Source organism: Gopherus flavomarginatus, chromosome 12 (genome assembly GCF_025201925.1).
Source record: "Gopherus flavomarginatus isolate rGopFla2 chromosome 12, rGopFla2.mat.asm, whole genome shotgun sequence".
NCBI classification, from domain to species: Eukaryota; Metazoa; Chordata; order Testudines; family Testudinidae; genus Gopherus; species Gopherus flavomarginatus.
The window spans coordinates 14297708-14316368 of NC_066628.1; the positions used below are offsets into that span (position 1 = coordinate 14297708).

An 18661-nucleotide genomic window follows, 5' to 3' on the forward strand; every position below is an offset into this window, starting at 1 on the left:
GGACAAGCAGTGGGGGCGGGGGGGGGGGGGGTAAAAGGAGCCTATATAAGAAAAAGACCCCATATATCAGGACTGGCCCTATAAAATAGGGATATCTGCTTACCTTACCCCAACCCCTTGTCCTGATTTTTCACACATCTGCCTAACCCCAACCCAGCCCTGTGTGACATTCCAATCCTGGCTCGCTGCCCAGGAAGTGAGTTACTTTCACTTTCATTCCTCAGCAGGCAGCCAGCCAGCCCTCCCCCGCAGCACCTCACCCAACCCAGCCCTGACGGAGGGGAGGGAGGAGAGAGAGAGGGCTGCTCCTGGGGAGGAGGGAGAAAGGAGGGGGTGCGCCGTGGGGCGGGGGGGAGAAGAATGGATGTTATGGGAGACAACAAAGGATACTGGTTCCAGAGCCACAGAGCCTGCCTCACCTGACCTCAGCCGGGGGGAAAGAGTCACACTCACAGGTGAGCTCCCTCCCCAACCCCTACCCCCTCCCCTTCCCAGAGACCCCAGCAGCCAATCCCGTCCCTCAGACTGTGCAGCATTCTGCTCTCTCTAGGACCCAGCAGCCCTGCTTCTACACTGTCTGGGCTGCCTGCTGAGTGGTGCCCCCAGGCAGTGAGGCCCTACGTGGCTGCCTATTCTGCCTATGCCTAAGGACAGCCCTGCTATTCACCTACAGAAAGATACACAGGAAATTGCTGAGAAAGACAGCAGGTCAAATTCTAGTCTCCCGTTCATGATACCCCATGAACTGCAGCGTAATAGCAGCGGTATAACATACAGTCCTTTATAACTGACAGGCAGAATTTGATCTATCCTGGGCATGAAACTAAGCCCGGAAAAAACATACACCTGCAAGTTCACAGAATTCCCAGCGCTTTTCGTCACTTGGATTTAGAACCTTAAGGTGTGTCTACACTGAGCGTGATGCCACAGATGCCAGCTTTCAACTTTCCCTGCGGGTCTCATCCCCCGCTCAGCTGCAGGCCCTGCCCCCACAACACTCCTTCCCCCAAACCTCCACTCCCTGCTTCTTCCTGCCCAGTCCTGCCAACTCCCCATAGCGCATCCCATCCCTGCTCCTCTCACTCCCTGCTCCTCCTCCTCCCTCCCAGAAGAAGGAGCTGATTGGCAGGGTCTCCAGAGGGTGGAAGGTGCTGGGAAGAAGGGGAAGGAGTTGATCTGTGGGGCAGCAGCAGGTGGGAGTCACTGGGGGGAGGGGTGGAGCTGGTTGCTGGTGGGTGCTAAGCACCCGTTATTTTTTTTTCCATGGGTGCTCCAGCCCTGGAGCACACTGGTGCCTATGCTGCACGTCCAGCTGGAATGGGCAGAAGTAGCAGTGTAGACAGTGAGGCACTGCTTTAGGAGAGTAGAGTAGAAACCCCTACACGGCTTTCTACATGCCTGAGCAGTGCCTCCCACGCCTACACTGCTCTTTTTAGCAGTGTAGTGTCCTGCTGCCTCCTTCCCTACCAGAGACTTTCCCCATGGTCTCTCCGATGCCAGAGCCTTCCCATGTGAATCTGGCCCTATGTGGATAAGTCGCTGTGGGGCTGAGCCCTTATTTATTTGTTTATTTACAGGCAAATGGTTGATTTCTGCAAAATCCTAAAGAGAAGCAGACAACATATTTTTTTTCTTAAAGTTCCAACCTGAACCCTATGCAATTCCAGGGGAGGCTTTCCCTTGAAGGAGAGGGGAGTTTGCATCAAAGTGTATAGCTTTGCCTTTTCCAGCTCCACCAGAGCCAAAGGATGACCACTTGACCATGTGATAGACTATTTGATCTTGTTGACACCTAGCTGAGACATAAATTTGCCTCTTGTTTCTGAGGAACTAGTCTGATGAAGTCTCCCCAGATTTAGAATATGTCTTAGTAACAACGTACAGTAGAATCTTATAACTTTACGTACAATGTTGTTATGCATATTTTACCAGGACAATACTGATCAGCAAATAATGAGTTTTCAAATGCTACCTCACAAGGCATACTTTGTACGAAGTTTATCATAGCCTTGTACATAGATGAACTTATAGACTGTCACAGTAGTTAACTCACCTCTCTGAGAAGTGGTAGATATGCGCAAGTCTACATTTATAATGGCTTCATCAGCGCAGCTGTGCCGTTGTAGTGCTTTAGTGAAGTCGCTCTATGCTGACAGGAGAGAGCTCTCCCGTTATTGTAGTTGTCATAGTATAATTCCCAGATCTGAACCTTAGCGTCCAAAATATGGGTACTAGCATGTATTTCCCTAAGCTTAATTACCAGCTTAGATCTGATATGCTGCCACCAATCAGGACTTAGGTAGAGCGCCTGATAGACTCTGGTCTCCCCCAAAACCTTCCCTGGGGACCCCCAAGACCCAAATTCCTTGAGTCTCACAACAAAGGGGAATAAACCATTTCCCTTCCCCCTCTTCCCCTCCAGGTGTTCCCTCCCTGGACTCCTGGAGAAATATACAGATTCAAGCTCTGTGAATCTAAACAAAGGGATTCCCCCTTCTCCTTTCTTCCTCCCAGATCTTTCCTGCCCTGGGTACACTAGGAGATCACCGTGATTCAAATTCCTTGAATCACCACACAGAGAAATCAGGTGGGTTCCCCCCTCTTTCTCTCCCCCTCCCTTCTCCGTCCCTGTAAAGTACAGACTCAATTCTCTTGAGCCTCAAGAAGGGAAAAAATCAGACAGGTCTTAAAAGCAAAACTTTTAATAAAAGAAAAAAGAATAAAGAAAATCACTGTAAATTCAAGATGGAATATTACAGGGTCTGTCAGCTATTAGACAATAGAAAGAAAACTTTCTCCAGCAGAAATACAATTTAAAATACTTTCACCCAAATACACATTAAAACTCTACTAGCCAGATACACAGTTGCAAATACAGAAAAACAATTAAAAAGACTAAACTGTCTTTCTACTTATGTACTTACAAAATTGGAACAGAAGATTAGAGAGCCTGTAGGTATGTGTGGTCACTCTCAGAGCCTAGAGAGAACAAAGCAAAACCCAAAACTACAAACAAAGGCTTCCCTTCACTGAGGTTTGAAAGTATCTTGTTTCCTGATTGGTTCTCTGGTCAGGTGTTTTTTTGGTTCCCTGTTTGTTAACCCTTTTCAGGTAAAAGAGACATTAACCCTTAACTATCTGTTTATGACACGCCCCCCAAATCGCAGACAGTGGAGAACCTCACTGGCGGTGATTTTTTTCCTAGAACTTTAGAATAAACAGATTAATACAACACATGCACCTTTACATATACTACTAAGTATGTAAACTACAAGACTTTCTACATTTTAAGGACAAATTTTACCCAGTGGATTCTGGGAAACTTACACGAGAGGATGCATCAGCTACTTTGTCAGAAGCTCCTGAAATGTGTTGAATTTCAAAATCAAAATCTTGGAGGGCTAAACTCCATCGAAGAAGTTTTTTGTTGTTCCCCTTGGCAGTATGAAGCCACTTTAGCGCAGCATGGTCAGTTTGTAGCTGGAACCGCTGTCCCCAAACGTATGGGCGTAGCTTTTCCAGGGCGTATACAATGGTTTAGCATTCCTTTTCACTGACTGACCAGTGACTTTCCCTCTCAGACAGTTTCTTGCTGAGAAACACGACAGGAAGGAAGTTGTGATCCGGTCCTTCCTGCATGAGAACTGCTCCTATACCACGCTCAGATGCATCTGTGGTTACTAAGAATGGTTTTCAAAGTCCGGGGCACTTAGCACAGGGTCCGACATGAGTGCCACCTTAAGCTGGGTAAAGGCTTTTTGACACTCATTAGTCCACTTAACTGCATTTGGCTGGGTCTTTTTGTTCAAGTCGGTCAGTGGGGCAGCGATTTGGCTGTAGTGTGGTACAAATCGCCTGTAATACCCGGCCAAGCCTAACAAGGATTGGACCTGTTTCTTGGACTTTGGGACAGGCCACTTTTGGATAGCATCCACCTAAGCCTGTAGGGGGTTTATGGTTCCTCGACCCATCTGGTGTCCCAGGTAAGTCACTCTGTTTTGGCCTATTTGACACTTTTTGGCCTTAACAGTTAGTCCTGCCTGCCTGATGTGCTCAAAGACTTTTTCCAGGTGTTCTAGGTGTTCAGGCCAGGAGTCTGAAAAAATGGCCACATCATCGAGGTAGCCAACTGCATATTCTCCCAGTCCCGCTAGTAGACCATCTACCAGCCTCTGGAAGGTGGTGGGTGCATTTCGCAGCCCGAAAGGAAGTACATTAAATTCATACACCCCCGCATGGGTGATGAATGCTGACCTTTCCTTGGCAGGTTCATCTAGCGGTACTTGCCGGTACCCCTTGGTTAAGTCTATTGTAGATATGAATTGGGCACGTCCCAACTTTTCCAATAGCTCATCGGTGCGTGGCATTGGATAGTTGTCTGGATGAGTTACCGCATTTAGCTTACAGTAGTCCACACAAAAGCGTATTTCCCCATCTAGTTTCGGTACCAGAACCACTGGAGATGCCAATGCACGGGTAGGTGAGCGGATTATACCCATCTGTAGCATGTTTTGGATCTTCCGTTCTATAGCAGCTTGGGCATGAGGAGACACCCAGTAGGGTGGGATTCTAATTGGGTGAGCATTACCTGTGTCAATGGAGTGGTACGCCTGTTCAGTCCGTCCTGGGGTGGCTGAGAACAATGGGGCGAAGCTAGTGCACGGCTCCTTGATTTGTTGCCACTGAAGACGTTCCAGGGTTGTGGAGAGGTTCACCTCTTCCATGCTACCGTCACTTTTTCCTTCATAGTAGACACCTTCAGGCCACTTAGCGTCATCTCCTCCCTGGGCTGTAAACTGACAAACCTGTAAGTCTCTGGAATAAAAGGGCTTGAGAGAATTAACATGGTACACTCTGGGCTTTAGGGAGGAATTGGGAAATGCTATGAGGTAGTTAACAGCTCCCAGGCGCTCTTGGACCATGAATGGCCCTTCCCATGATGCTTCTATCTTATGGGCCTGTTGCGCCTTCAAGACCATACCCTGGTCTCCTACCTTGAAGTAATGTTCTCTGGTATGTCTGTCATACCAGGCCTTTTGCTCTTCCTGAGCATCCTTTAGGTTTTCTTTAGCAAGGGCTAAAGAGTGCCGGAGGGTGCTTTGTAGGTTACTTACAAAGTCCAGAATGTTAGTCCCTGGAGAAGGCGTAAACCCCTCCCACTAGTGCTTCATCAACTGTAATGGCCCCTTAACCTCATGGGCATACACAAGTTCAAACAGTGAAAACCCTAAACTGGGATGTGGTACAGCCCTGTAGGCAAAAAGTAACTGTTGCAGCACTAGGTCCCAGTCATTGGAGTGTTCATTGATGAATTTATGTATCATGGCCCCCAAAGTTCCATTAAACCTTTCCACCAGGCCTTTGGTTTGATGGTGGTACGGGGTGGCAACCAAGTGGTTCACCCCATGAGTTTCCCACAGTTCTTTTATGGTCCCTGCCAGGAAATTAGATCCTGAATCTGTAAGGATGTCGTAGGGCCAACCTACCCTGGCAAAAATGTCTGTTAGGGCCAGGCACACAGCTTTAGCCCTGGTGTTGCCTAGAGCTACTGCTTCCGGCCATCGGGTAGCAATGTCCACGAAAGTCAGTATGTACTGCTTTCCTCTGGGTGTCTTTTTTGGGAAAGGACCCAGAATATCCACAGCTACTCGCTGAAATGTGACCTCAGTTATGGGGAGTGGCTGGAGAGGGGCCTTGACCTGGTCTTGGGGCTTCCCCACTTTTTGGCATACCTCACAAGACCGGACATACTTGGCAATGTCCTTGCCCATCCCCTCCCAGTGGAAGGACTTCCCCAACCGGTCTTTGGTTCTGTTCACCTCAGCATGGCACTGGGATGATCATGGGCTAAGTTTAAGAGCTTTTCCCAGTACTTAGTTTGGAACCATCGACTGTTTTTGCGGATGCCAGTCTTCCTGGTGTCCACCAGAAAGAGTCTCCTTGTATATAAGTCCTTGTTCTACAACAAACTGGGATCGATTAGAAGAGCTGAGAGGCAGTGGGGTGCTCCGTGCCACTGCCCAAGCTTTCTGAAGGCTGTCATCTGCTTCCTGCTCAGTCTGGAGCTGTTCCCTTGAAGCTGGATACACCAGTTCTTCCTTAGACTGTGGACTTGGGCTTGGTCCCTCTGGAAGCGATGTAGGTGATGGGGTTGTTTTCGTTGCTGGTGAATCACTCTCTGCTGGTGCACCAGGTGGTATTTCAGGCTCTGGCTGATCTTCTTGGGTGTGGTTGTCTGCTGCTTCGGCCAGTTTAGGCTCGCTAGTGCCCTCTGGCTTTGGGGTTGAAGATTGGTTTGCAATTGCTGGCGCTGGTGCTGGTTGCTTTTCCAGTTTCGGGTCTGGGACTGGAGTCACTGTGGCTATTTTAGTCGTTGGCAGGGGATCCGGGTCCACTACCTCTCTCTGGTCTCTGGTAACACAGACGGGGCCCCTGTGGACGGCTCAGGAACAGGGATGGGTCGGGAAGCTTGCCTGGTTTGGCTGTGGGTAACCATTCCCACTCTCTTGGCCCGCTTCACCTGGTTGGCCAAGTCTTCCCCCAGCAGCATGGGGATGGAATAATTGTCACAAACTGCAAAAGTCCACATTCCTGACCAGCCTTTGTACTGGACAGGCAGTTCAGTTGTAGGCAAGTCTACAGCTTGTGACATGAAGGGGTAAATTGTCACTTGGGCCTCTGGGTTGATGAATTTGGGGTCGACGAAGGATTGGTGGATAGCTGACACTTGTGCCCCCGTGTCTCTCCACGCGGTAACCTTCTTTCCACCCACTCTCAAAATTTCCCTTCGCTCCAAGGGTATTTGAGAGTCATCTGGGCCTGGGGATCTTTGGTGTGATGGTGGTGTAATGAACTGCACTCGGCTGGGGTTCTTTGGGCAGTTGGCCTTTATATGTCCCAGTTCATTACATTTAAAGCCCCAGTTCATTACATTTAAAGCATCGCTCAGCTGACTGGTCACTGGGCTGAGGTGGGTTACTGGAGACTGGTGAGGTGGGAGAATAGGGCGTCTGTGGCTTCCCTTGGGTTGTAGGTGGGGTCTTGGGCTGCCCTCGGTTATAGGGTTTATTGTCGGTGTGCCCCCTAGGGTATTCGCTCCCCTTGACAGTAGCTTTTTTCTTTTCTGCCACTTCCATCCATTTAGCTCCAATCTCCCCCGCCTCGGTTACCGTTTTGGGTTTCCCATCTCGGATGTACCTCTCTATTTCCTCAGGAACACCATCTAAGAACTGCTCCATTTGTATCAGGAGGTGCAGCTTGTCCAGATTGTTAACCTTTGTTCCTGATATCCAGGCCTCATAATTCTTTGCAATGTGGTAGGCGTGTCGGGGGAATGACACATCTGGTTTCCATTTTAGGGCTCTGAACCGCCGACGGGCATGCTCAGGTATTATTCCCATTCTGTATCTGGCCTTGGTTTGAAAAAGTTTATAATCATTCATGTTCTCCTTAGGCATTTCAGCCGCCACCTCTGCTAAAGGTCCACTAAGCTGTGGCCTCAGTTCTATCATGTACTGGTCTTCAGAGATGTTGTACCCAAGGCAGGCTCTTTCAAAATTTTCTAAGAAGGCCTCAGTGTCATCACCTGCCTTGTAGGTGGGAAATTTCTTGGGATGTGGAACAATAACTGGAGAAGGGTGGTTAGGGTTGACTGGAGCATGCTGCCTAGCCGGCGCTAATTCCAGGGCCTGCCAGTGGGCCTCCCTCTGGAATTCCAACTCTTTCTCTTTTATCTCCAGCTCTCTCCTGTGGGCGGCCTCTCTTTCTCTTTCTCTCAGCTCCATCTCTTGTAGTTTTTTTTCCATGTCTCGCTTGTGGTCTGCGTCTTTGATTTGCTTCTCTGCATTCAGTTTTGCCCTGGAAGTCATGTTTCCTGCTTTTTTGTGTTGGGGCGCCCTCTGCTGGTTTACTGCCTGAACTGCTGCTTCTTTGTTGCCTCCTTGGGTTTTTGCTTAGCAACAGAGTCTTTCTACTTTTTCCCCTAGCTACTCACGGTAAGGTAAAAAGGAATAAAAAAAAATCAATCATTTGCAAATATGTTCTGTTGCTGCTCACTTAAACCTGTTTTGTTTAACAAAAGACCCTTGTTAAACCTTAATGTCTTTGCCCTGAGGCAGCCTCTGCACAACCAGAAAGGAGCAAGGAAAAAAAAATTCTGGCTGCAGTTCTAAAAACCCTCTCTCTGCTAGCAGAGAAAAAAGAAAAATAATTACTGGCTTTTGGATTCTACTTTATCCCACCACTGCCTACCATGTCATAGTATAATTCCCAATTCCGAACCTTAGCATCCAAAATATGGGTACTAGCATGAATTCCCCTAAGCTTAATTACCAGCTTAGATCCTGTAGTGCTGCCACCAATCAGGACTTAGAGTAGAGTGCCTGATAAACTCTGGTCTCCCCCAAAACCTTCCCTGGGGACCCCCAAGACCCAAATTCCTTGAGTCTCACAACAAAGGGGAATAAACCATTTTCCTTCCCCCTCCTCCCTTCCTCCCAGCTCCTTTCCGCCCTGGGTACACTAGGAGATCACCGTGATTCAAACTCCTTGAATCACCACACAGAGAGGAATGATACCTTCCCCCCCACTCCTCTTTTCCCTTCACCCAGAGGCAATACAGATTCAAACTCCATGAATCTAAAACAAAGAGGAAATTCACCTCTCCCTTCTCCCCACCAATTCCCTGGTGAGTACAGACTCAGTTCCCTTGAGCCTCAACAAGGGGAAAAAATCAGACAGGTCTTAAAGCAAAACTTTAATAAAAAGAAAGAAAAAAGGTAAAAGTTATCTCTGTAATTTAGATGGTAAAAGTTACAGGGTCTGTCAGCTTATAGAAATTGGAGAAACAGCCTCCTCCAGAAGAAATACAATTTAAAATACTTTCAGCCAAATACACAGTTGCAAATAAAGAAAAAACAAATAAAAGACTATACCACCTTTCTACCTTTGTACTTACAAAATTGGAATAGAAGATTAGAGAGCCTGTAGGTATGTATGGTCACTCTCACAGCCCAGAGAGAACAAAGCAAAACCCAAAAAACACAAACAAAGGCTTCCCTCCACCGAGATTTGAAAGTATCTTGTCTCCTGATTGGTCCCTTGGTCAGGTGTTTGGTTCCTTGTTTGTTAACCCTTTACAGGTAAAAGAGACATTAACCCTTAACTATCTGTTTATGACAGACGCCTATATAATAACTCGAAGGGGGAAAACCCAGTTGAGGCCTGAGGTACCTCCTGGATAGCGAACATAAGATAGGGTAGTAGGGTGTCCCAATCCTTTCCATCTCGACTTACCACCTTCCATATCATAGCCTTGAGGGTTCGGTTAAAACTTTCTACCAACCCATCAGTCTGCGGATGGGAGACTGAAGTTCTCGGGGTATGTATATGGAGCAGCGTACAGAGGTCCTTCATTAGCTTTGACATAAATGGGGTTCCCTGTCTGTTAATATCTCCTTTGGTACCCCGCTTGGGCAAAGTTCCGCACCAGCTCTTTGGCTATCGTTTTAGAGGCTGTGTTCTTCAGGGGGACTGCTTCTGGGTAGCGAGTAGCATAGTCCAAAACAGCAAGTATATATTGGTGGCCCCGAGCCGTTTTCTCCAGGGGTCCCACTAGGTCCATGGCTATTCGCTCAAAGGGGACTTCTATGATGAGAAGGGGTACTAAAGGTGCCCTCAGGTGGGGACGGGGACTGTGCAGCTGACACTCTGGGCAGGACGCACAGTACCTCCGCACTTCTTCATGTACTCCAGTCCAGAAGAACCGTTTCAGGACTCGTGCCAGGGTCTTCTCTGCCCCCCAAATGCCCCCCAAAAAGGTGACTAAGAGCAAGACTTAATACATTGTTCTGGTGTTTTTGAGGTACTAGGATCCGCTGTACCTTCTGCCCCTGTACTGGTGCAACCCGGTATAAGAGATTCTTCTTCATTATGAAGTAGGGTCCTGGTTCCTGGGTTTTCCCTTCCACCGGGACCCCATCTATTTCAGTCACCTCCTTCCGAAGGTTGTCGTACCTTGGGTCTTCAGCCTGGTCCCGTCCAAAATTTCCTCTCCCAGGGCTAATCTGCCCAAGATCTAGGGGCCCAGTCTCTGTTGCCTCCACAGGTTCAGAAGCGTTAGGGTGGGGGTCAGACTCAGGTGCTTCTCCCTCCTGGGTGGCCTCTTTTTCAGCTGCCCCTGTCCGCTTACCTATGAGAGCGACCCTCTGGCTTTGAGTCAGTATTTGGGTTCCCAAGGCCTTAGCTGCCCTCCTTTCCCTTTTTGACTTTCTACCCTGTCTGGGAATGGAAAATAAATCTGGGAATATTTCAGAGAAGACTGGAGGTTGACAGTCTCCTGTGGAAGCCTCACTAACTTCAGGGTTCCCCTTTTCCTCCAATCCTCCTACTGGGAGTAAGTTTCCAAACCCTGGGAAGTCCCTCCCTGTGAGCACCGGGTATGGGAGTTTAGGGACTACACCTGCTGCTACCTCAGTAGTGTTCCCCTGAATCTCGAGTTTTACTGGGATGGTGGGGTAATAACCAACCGTCCCATGGACGCATGTTATCCCTGTACGCCTAGCCCGCAGCAGCTGACTACACTTGACGAGCTTCCCCGAGACAAGCGTGACAGCACTTCCCTAATCAACCAGTGCCGTGGTCTCTATTCTGTTTAATTTCACTGGTCTGGTGTACAAATATGGGGTTAGTGAGACCTCCACAAGGTGGATTAGGGAGCATGGGTCTGCCCCGTTCCCCAGGTTACACTGCACAGGCTCCTCAGCATTGGGACACTGGGCAGCTATATGTCCCCACTCCCTGCAGGCATAACATCTATATGGAGCCCTAGGCATTCCCTGGTCTCTTGGTTTGGGCAATCTAACATCATGATCCTCTTCTCCCTCTGTGCTCCGACTCTTGGTGGCCTCTGGTGGGCCTTCAGCCCCTCTTTTTTTCCACCTGGGCCCTCCTGGTGGCCCAGTCACCCGAGCTCTAGAGCTTCGTGCTGTTAGTTTAACCTGGGGTGCCTCTTCCTTAACTGGTTGAGTCAGCTCCCTCACCGTCCTTCACCTCTCTACCAGTGCAACAACCTCATCATAGGTGGAGGATTCGTTCTGGCTTATCCAGGCACGAAGGTCTGACAGTAGTCCCCTCATGTATCGGTCGATGACCAGAACCTCTAGGATCTCTTCTGGACTCTGGGATTCTGTTCGCAACCACTTTCATGTGACATGGATGAGGTCATACAATTGGGACTGCGGGGTTTTGTTTTCCTGGTACTTCCACTAGTGATACCGTTGGGCCCGCACTGCGGTCGTTAACCCAGATCTGGCCAGGATCTCTGCTTTCAGCTAGGGGGAGTCTACTGCAGCCTCTTCAGGCAGATCACAGTAAGGCTTCAGGGCCTCCCCACACAGGAATGGGGCAAGGATGCCAGACCACTGCTCTCGAGGCCAGGCCTCTCGTAGGGCTGTCCTCTCAAAGACCAAAAGGTTTGTCTCTACATCATCCTCCCGCATCATTTTCTGCAGCCAATACACTCACTCACTCACACTCATGCCCGTCACCCCAATTGGGATATGGGCCGCCAACAACAGATCTCCAGAGTCCTCTGTCCTGGGCCATTCATTCTAACTGGTTTCAGGTATAGCCCATTTTTTTGCTATCAGCCTGAAGGTCACGTCACCAGGTGTTTTTTGGACGGCCTCTTTTCCGCTTGCCTTGGGGGTTCCACCACAGTGCCTGTCTGGTGATGTTAGTTGGCTGCTTGCATAGTGTATGTCCTATCCAACCCCACCTTCTCCTTCTGATTTCTTCCTCTGCTGGGAGTTGACAGGTCCTCTCCAAGAGGTGGATGTTACTGATGGTGTCTGGCCAGCGGATCTGGAGAATCCTTCTGAGGCAGCTATTTATGAAGGTCTGGATCTTCCTAATGGTTGTTTTGGTTGTCCTCCAGGTTTCAGCTCCATACAGTAGGAATCTCTAATATCTGTCATTAGTTGGAGCATAGCACTGAACAACATTAATCTTAATCCTCTTCATTTTAGTTCTGAAGGATGCTGTGATGATCCTGGGACCATGTGCCTCCCAACCAATCAGTGCTCTCTGTGCCTGCTTGGACAACACGAAGCCTACTCCCTGTGTGTGGGGTGCGTCGCTCTCTTCATGTCCTGAATACAGCAACAGCTCTCCTGTCAACAGTCGTCTCTGTCCCGCTTGCGTCCATCTTGTCTCGCTAATGCCTAATAGGGTCAGGTTGTTGCTCCTCATCTCTGCTGCAACCTGCGCCGTCTTTCCTGACTCGTACATGGTCCTCACGTTCCATGTGCCTATGGTAATCCTCCTGGTTGCGAGAAGGGTAATCGTCTTAGTGGCTTCGTCATGGCTTATACCACCCAGCGTCATGCATCTTCAAATTGAAGACCCTTCTTTTTCCAGGGTAAAAGTCTCTGTTGTCTCTATTGTTAGAGTTTCTGTAGCAGGTTGGTTTTTACGGGGCGGAGTTGCTAGCCCCACGCCCAACCCTCCTCCTTTATCCTGACTTGGGACAGGCAGATGGCCGCAAAGAACCTCTCTGGTGGAGTTCTGCAGCCAATGGCTGGCCCATATGATCTGCGTCCCATCATGGCCGCGGTTCAGCTCTGTAAGGGTCTTTACCTGGTTTACCAGCTCCCGCAACATAGCTCGGTCTTGAGAAGCCTGGTCCATAAGCAGGAAATTAGTCTTCTGCTGCAGCCACACTGCCTCCTGTTGAGCAGCTGCCTGGACACGGGTAGCCATAGCTTGTATCAATGCCCGTACTAAGTCATTCATTGTGGTGAAAAAAAAATAAACCCTCTACCTTTTTTTTTTTAAATCACCCTCCTTCTTCTGCTGCACTGTGCACACCAAGTCCCACCCCTGACACCAGTTGTGACAAAGTTCCTCCTCTACCTTGGTGGGTCCTGCACTTATTGGCAGATTTGCTCACCTCAGTGATCTTCCCCATAGTCTGGATCAACTCCTCCTGTGTCTGACCAGGAGTTGAGAGGTTTGGAGGGAACCCAGGCCTGCCCTCTACTCCAGTTCCAGCCCAGGGCCCTATGGATTGCAGCTGTCTATAGTGCCTCTTGTAACAGCTGCATGACAACTACAACTCTCTGGGTTACTTCCCCATGGCCTACTCCAAACACCTTCTTTAGCCTCACCACAGGACCTTCCTCCTGGTGTCTGATAATGCTTGTACTCCTTAGTCCTCCAGCAGCACCCACTCTCACTCTCAGCTCCTTGTGCCTCTTGCTCCCAGCTCCTCACATGCACTTCCTCTCCTCTGGCTCCTCCCCACCAGACTGGGGTGAGCTCCTTTTTAAACCCAGGTGCCCTGATTAGCCTGCCTTGGTTGGCTGCAGGTGATCTAAAAAGCCTGTCTGCCTTAATTGGGTCTAGCAGGTTCCTGATTACTCTAGTGCAGCCCCTGTTCTGGTCACTCAGGGAACAGAAAATTACTCATCCAGTGACCAGTATATGTGCCCTCTACCAGACTCCTGTACCCCCTGGTCTGGATCTGTCACATGCTTCCATTGTGATTATAGAAAAACAAGCTTGGCTATGACAAATTGTGTTTGGGGACTTTCTACTTCACCTCCTCGTGCCCCTTGTACACAGAAGGCCATTGTTCTGTTTTGGGCACTTTCCATCCCACTTTGCCTCACCATGCCCCTTACACACAGAAGCAAGCTCAGCTCATACTTCAGGCCTACTAACTTGATCAAAGCCTGAGGCTCTTTGTAAATTTTCTTCTACAAGACAAATTGGAGAGAGTCCAGCGGAGGGCAACAAAAATGATTAGGGGGCCGGGGCACATGACTTATGAAGAGAGGCTGAGGGAACTGTGGTTATTTAGTCTGTAGAAGAGAAGCCTGAGGGGGGATTTGATAGCAGCCTTCAACTACCTGAAGGGGGGTTCCAAAAAGGATGGAGCTCGGCTGTTCTCAGTGGTGGCAGATGACAGAACAAGAAGCAATGGATTCAAGTTGCAGTGGGGGAGGTCTAGGTTGGATATTAGGAAACACTATTTTACCAGGAGGATGATGAAGTACTGGAATGTGTTACCTAGGGAGGTGGTGGAATCTCCTTCCTTAGAAATTTTTAAGGCCCGGCTTGACAAAGCTCTGTCTGGGATGATTTAGTTGATGTTGGTCCTACTTTGAGCAGGAAATTGGAGTAAATGACCTCCTGAGGTCTCTTCCAACACTAATATGCTATGATTCTATGAACCCCCAGATGCTATCTACCTATCTAACTATCTATCTACTAATGGACCAACTGCTTCATGTAGATCAACAGCTTGTGTCTCTCACCAACAGAAGTTGGTCCAATAAAATATATTACCTCACCCATTTCCTCACTCTGACTCCATGGGTGCTTATGATGTATTTTGTGCAGGATAAGGCATGTGAGATATCTTTGGAAAGGTTTTGATTTACTGAATATGATTATCCTACTTGTAAGCATATATCATTTTGGTATCTGAAGTCAGGAATATTGTCTATGCATCTATTACAAGTGTGTTTACAGCTGGGGAATGCCCACTAGACAGAAGGCCAAAGGTATAGATGGCTGCCTGGGGGAAGGGTCATTAGAGAGAACAATAGGTCTCAGAAGATGCTAATCTCCCACTGGGAAGCCTTTCTGGGGATGCTGCAAACAGACTCTGAGTCATGGATGTGGTGGCCCTACAGGGACATGTGACCAAGTAATCTGGCACTGGAGTCCATGATGATGGATTTTTTTCCCCACTGACCGGGTGTGGGAATCAAACTGGGATACAAAGGGTTCGCATCATATATTAAAGCTATTTAAGGCAGGGGAGTGACATCATCATAGTTCATTCTTCACTGACTCCCTGCCCAAGAAAGAAGACTGCTGGAAACACCTGGAGAAACAAAAAGTCTGAACTAACGGAGTAAGGCTGAACCCAGGCAGAGGGTTGTCTAGCCTGTGAAAGGAATAAGTGTGGTTTTAAGCTAAAAACAAGTGTAGCTTGCCTTCAAGAATCTCTGAAATCTGCCTAAACAACATTTAGTGTGAATTTGCTACACATATCCAATTTCTTTAGTATATTAAGCAAACTACAGCTTGTGTGTCACATACGAGCTATGGGACCATCCTGCTCGGCCCCTGAGCTCCCAACTGGGGACCCTAGCCCCTGACACCCCCCACCACGCTGTCCCCCCTCCCCTACAGCCATGCCACCCTGTGGGCCGCACTCTGGCCCACCTCTCCCCCTGGGTGGCATGGGGAGGTGTTGCGGCTGTGAGCTCATTCTGGTGGTAAGGAGATGGGGAACAGGGAGGTGTCAGGGTCTCTTTACCACTTTGAACTTTAGCATCCAGAAACTAGGGACCTGCATGTACCCCTCTAAACTTAATTCCTAGCTTAGATCTTATAGCGCTGCCACCAACCAGAGCTTTAGTGTCTGGTGCACTCCTTGTCCCCCCAAAACCTTCCCTGGGGAGACCAAGACCCAAACCACCGGGGTCTTAAAACAAAGGGAAATAAACCATCCCCCCTACCTTTCCTCTCTGAGACTTTCCCCTCCCTGGGTTACCCTGAAAGATACTGTGATTCAAACTCCTTGAATCTTAAAACAGAGAGGAAATTCACCTGCCCCCCTTCTCTCCCCCTCCCAGACTGTCCCTGAGAGAGAGACACTGATCCCAACTCCTTGGATCCTAACACAGAGAGAAATTAACCTTTCCCTCCTCCTTCCTCCTCCCAAACTTTTCCTGAGAAGTACACTGATCCAAACTCCTTGGATCCTAAAACAGAGAGGAATTAAACTTTTCCTCCCGCTTCTCTCCTTTCCCTCACCAATCCCTGGTGAGTTCAAACCCACTCCCCTTGGGTCTTACACAAGAATAAAAAAATCAATCAGGTTCTTAAAAGAAAAGCTTTTAATTAAAGAAAGAGAAAGTAAAAATTATCTCTGTAAAATCAAGATGGAAAAATGTTTACAGGGTCTCAGCTTCACCTAGACCAGAGGGACTCCCCCTCCCAGCCTAAGTATAAGTTACAGCAAACAGAGGTGAAATATCCTTCCAGCAAAATACACATTTGCAAATAAAGAACACAAACATAAATCTAATCCGCTTTTTATCTATTACTTACTATCTGGACTCTGAGAGACTGTTTCAATAAGATTGGAGAAATCTGGTTACATGTCTGGCTTCTCTTAATCCCAAGAGAGAAGAAAGAACAGAACAAAACAGCACAAAACAAAGACTTCCCTCCACCAAGATTTGAAAGTATCTTGTCTCTCGATTGGTCCTTTGGTCAGGTGTCAGCCAGGTTCACTGAGCTTGTTAACCCTTTACAGGTAAAAGAGACATTAACCCTTAACTATCTGTTTATGACAGGAGGGTTGAGAGGAGATGGAGTGAGGGCAGGGCCTTGGGGAAGAGGGCAGAGATAGGGCAGGAAGAGGCAGGAGGAAGGTTGGGCCTTTGGATAGAGCAGGGGTGGAGCTTAGTTTATGAGCCTCTACTGCATGAGCTAAAAGTCAAATGGCACTTAGCTAAGACTGTAGAGCAGATTCATTAACTGTCTCTCTCTTTCTCTCGTGTCTCGATGCCACTAGATGGGACAGAACATCATACCCAGAAAGTGTGTGGGTTATACATATTTATTAACTCAGACACTCAGCCTTCAAATTGGAGAGTGTGGTCAGCAGCTGCAGAGCAAAGTCAGTGAAAATGCCAATTGAACCAAGAGACATGAGAGCATAAAGTGAAGATTGAACCAAAAGAGGAACTCCCTTGGAAGTCCTTCAGTAACAGATTGTTCTAATTATGGGTTCGGATCACTAGAGAGATGCATGGACCAAGATTTACAAAAGTGACTCTCAATTTTGGGTACTAGAGTGTTGCCAATGAAAGTCTGGCAGTGCTAGGTCTTCTCCTGAAAGTGCAGCCCCTAGGAGAATGTGGTTACAATTAAAAAATAATTTTAAAAAGAAACATTTCTAGCCCCCATTGAGATGGAGCAAAACCATGTAATGTGTCCCAAGGGCCATCTGAATATTAGAAATTTGAAGGCAAAGAAAAAGAACCCAACAATAATAATTTAATGAAATCTCATGTTTTTAAAGATGATCTCATGATTTTTGGAGCATGACTCATGATTTTTAAATGCTCGCTCTTCAGGAAGCCTTGGGCACTTGCCTTTTGAAAATCTGGTGCCTTTAGGATATCTCATTTTCGTCATCCAAAATCATCTGTCACTTTCCCAAACCATAGCCTTTGTCACATGCCCTTTGGGAGCCAATCTGATGGCCCCTGAAATCAACAGGCCTCTTTCCATTAACCTTGGAGAAGTCCCATAGCCAAAGCAGTTCAAAATCAACAATTAGGCTGGTGGGTCCCAGACAAACAGATGACATGTGGTCCAGCAAATGGAGTTTCCAACCCTCCAGAGGAGCAGAGACATGAGTGGAGGAAGGGCTATCGTGTCTTCCTCTCTCAGTAGGGAGTGTGCAGTCTTGCAAGCCGAGAGCATTCAAAAAGGGTGTATCAGGCCCTAAAAATCAAGAGATTGGCTTAAAATCAGAAGGTTTGTTTTAAATAATAAATTTCATTTTTCCGCTTTTCTTTCTGCTTTCTGAGTCTTTATGTCATTCTGGTGTCAAATTTCCAGCTCTACTAACCAACCATATGCGGTGAGAAGGAGAGAATTTTTTTTTTCCACCAAAGACAGGCCTAGAAATCCTTCTGCCACTGCCTCGCTTTCTACTGTTGATGGGCCACTCAATCCTGATGCCGCTTTGGTTTTGAGTACCTGAGGCTGGACTCTTTCTCAGTGGACATTCTCAGCTAGTACGCCCTGGCCCTTCACAAGTGTAGCAAATGTACCTGCCCTGGATATCCTTCAGTGGGAATCTTTGGGATCCTTTAGCATACTAAGGGAGATTTTAACTTTCATTCCCTCAGTCATTGTTTTCACCATCACCTCCTGTATGCTGGCCAGTTTCTTTTACACTTTCCACTGTTTACCGTCTTTGGTGAAAAGCCTTTCCTCTGTTAGATGCATTACCTAGGCCTCCACTTTGTGTAGGGGGGTTGGGCTTGGCCATCTCTTCCACGTAAACTTGTTCTAATTCAGACCATGTAATGGCAGCTTGCATGAGTTGATGCAAATTTTTACTGAACTCTTCTTTAGACCTCTTCTTCATTTCACAATGGAAGGATTCATCCCAGGGTCCCAGCGCTAACTACTCTTTCAGGACCATATTCATGTCCCAAACTTGTTGTGGGTCCCAGCGTTTCACCTGGCTCATTCTCTCCTGGAGCTCATATGAGTAGACCCAAATGGTCCTACCTGGATTCTGTGTCAGCTCATAGAATTCTTTCAGTCTGGTTCCACTTTGTCTGCATACAACTGAAATGTCTTCTCTATGTCTGGCTTGTTAGCTGTTGCCATGAACTTCACTGTGGATTTGGCCTGGAATTTGAGATGCTCTTCCACAAAATCCACAATGTCTTCTTCAGGTACTCTCAAAACCTATAAAGCTGCCTTCACTGACATAATTCAGTCTTCTATCCAGATGTCCGCTAGTTTCATTGAGAAACCACTGAACTCAGACACCTTCTGGTCCCATAGAAGATGGCCCTGACCTCAGCTGGAGCAGGGGCTGTCCCTTGATTTG

General features: G+C 47.9%; 1 pseudogene; it reads left to right on the top strand.

Annotated features, from left to right (window-relative positions):
* Positions 1-265: 265 nt before the first annotated feature.
* The window catches only part of LOC127033161 (L-amino-acid oxidase-like), a 59701-nt pseudogene continuing 41305 nt past the window's right edge, over positions 266-18661 (top strand).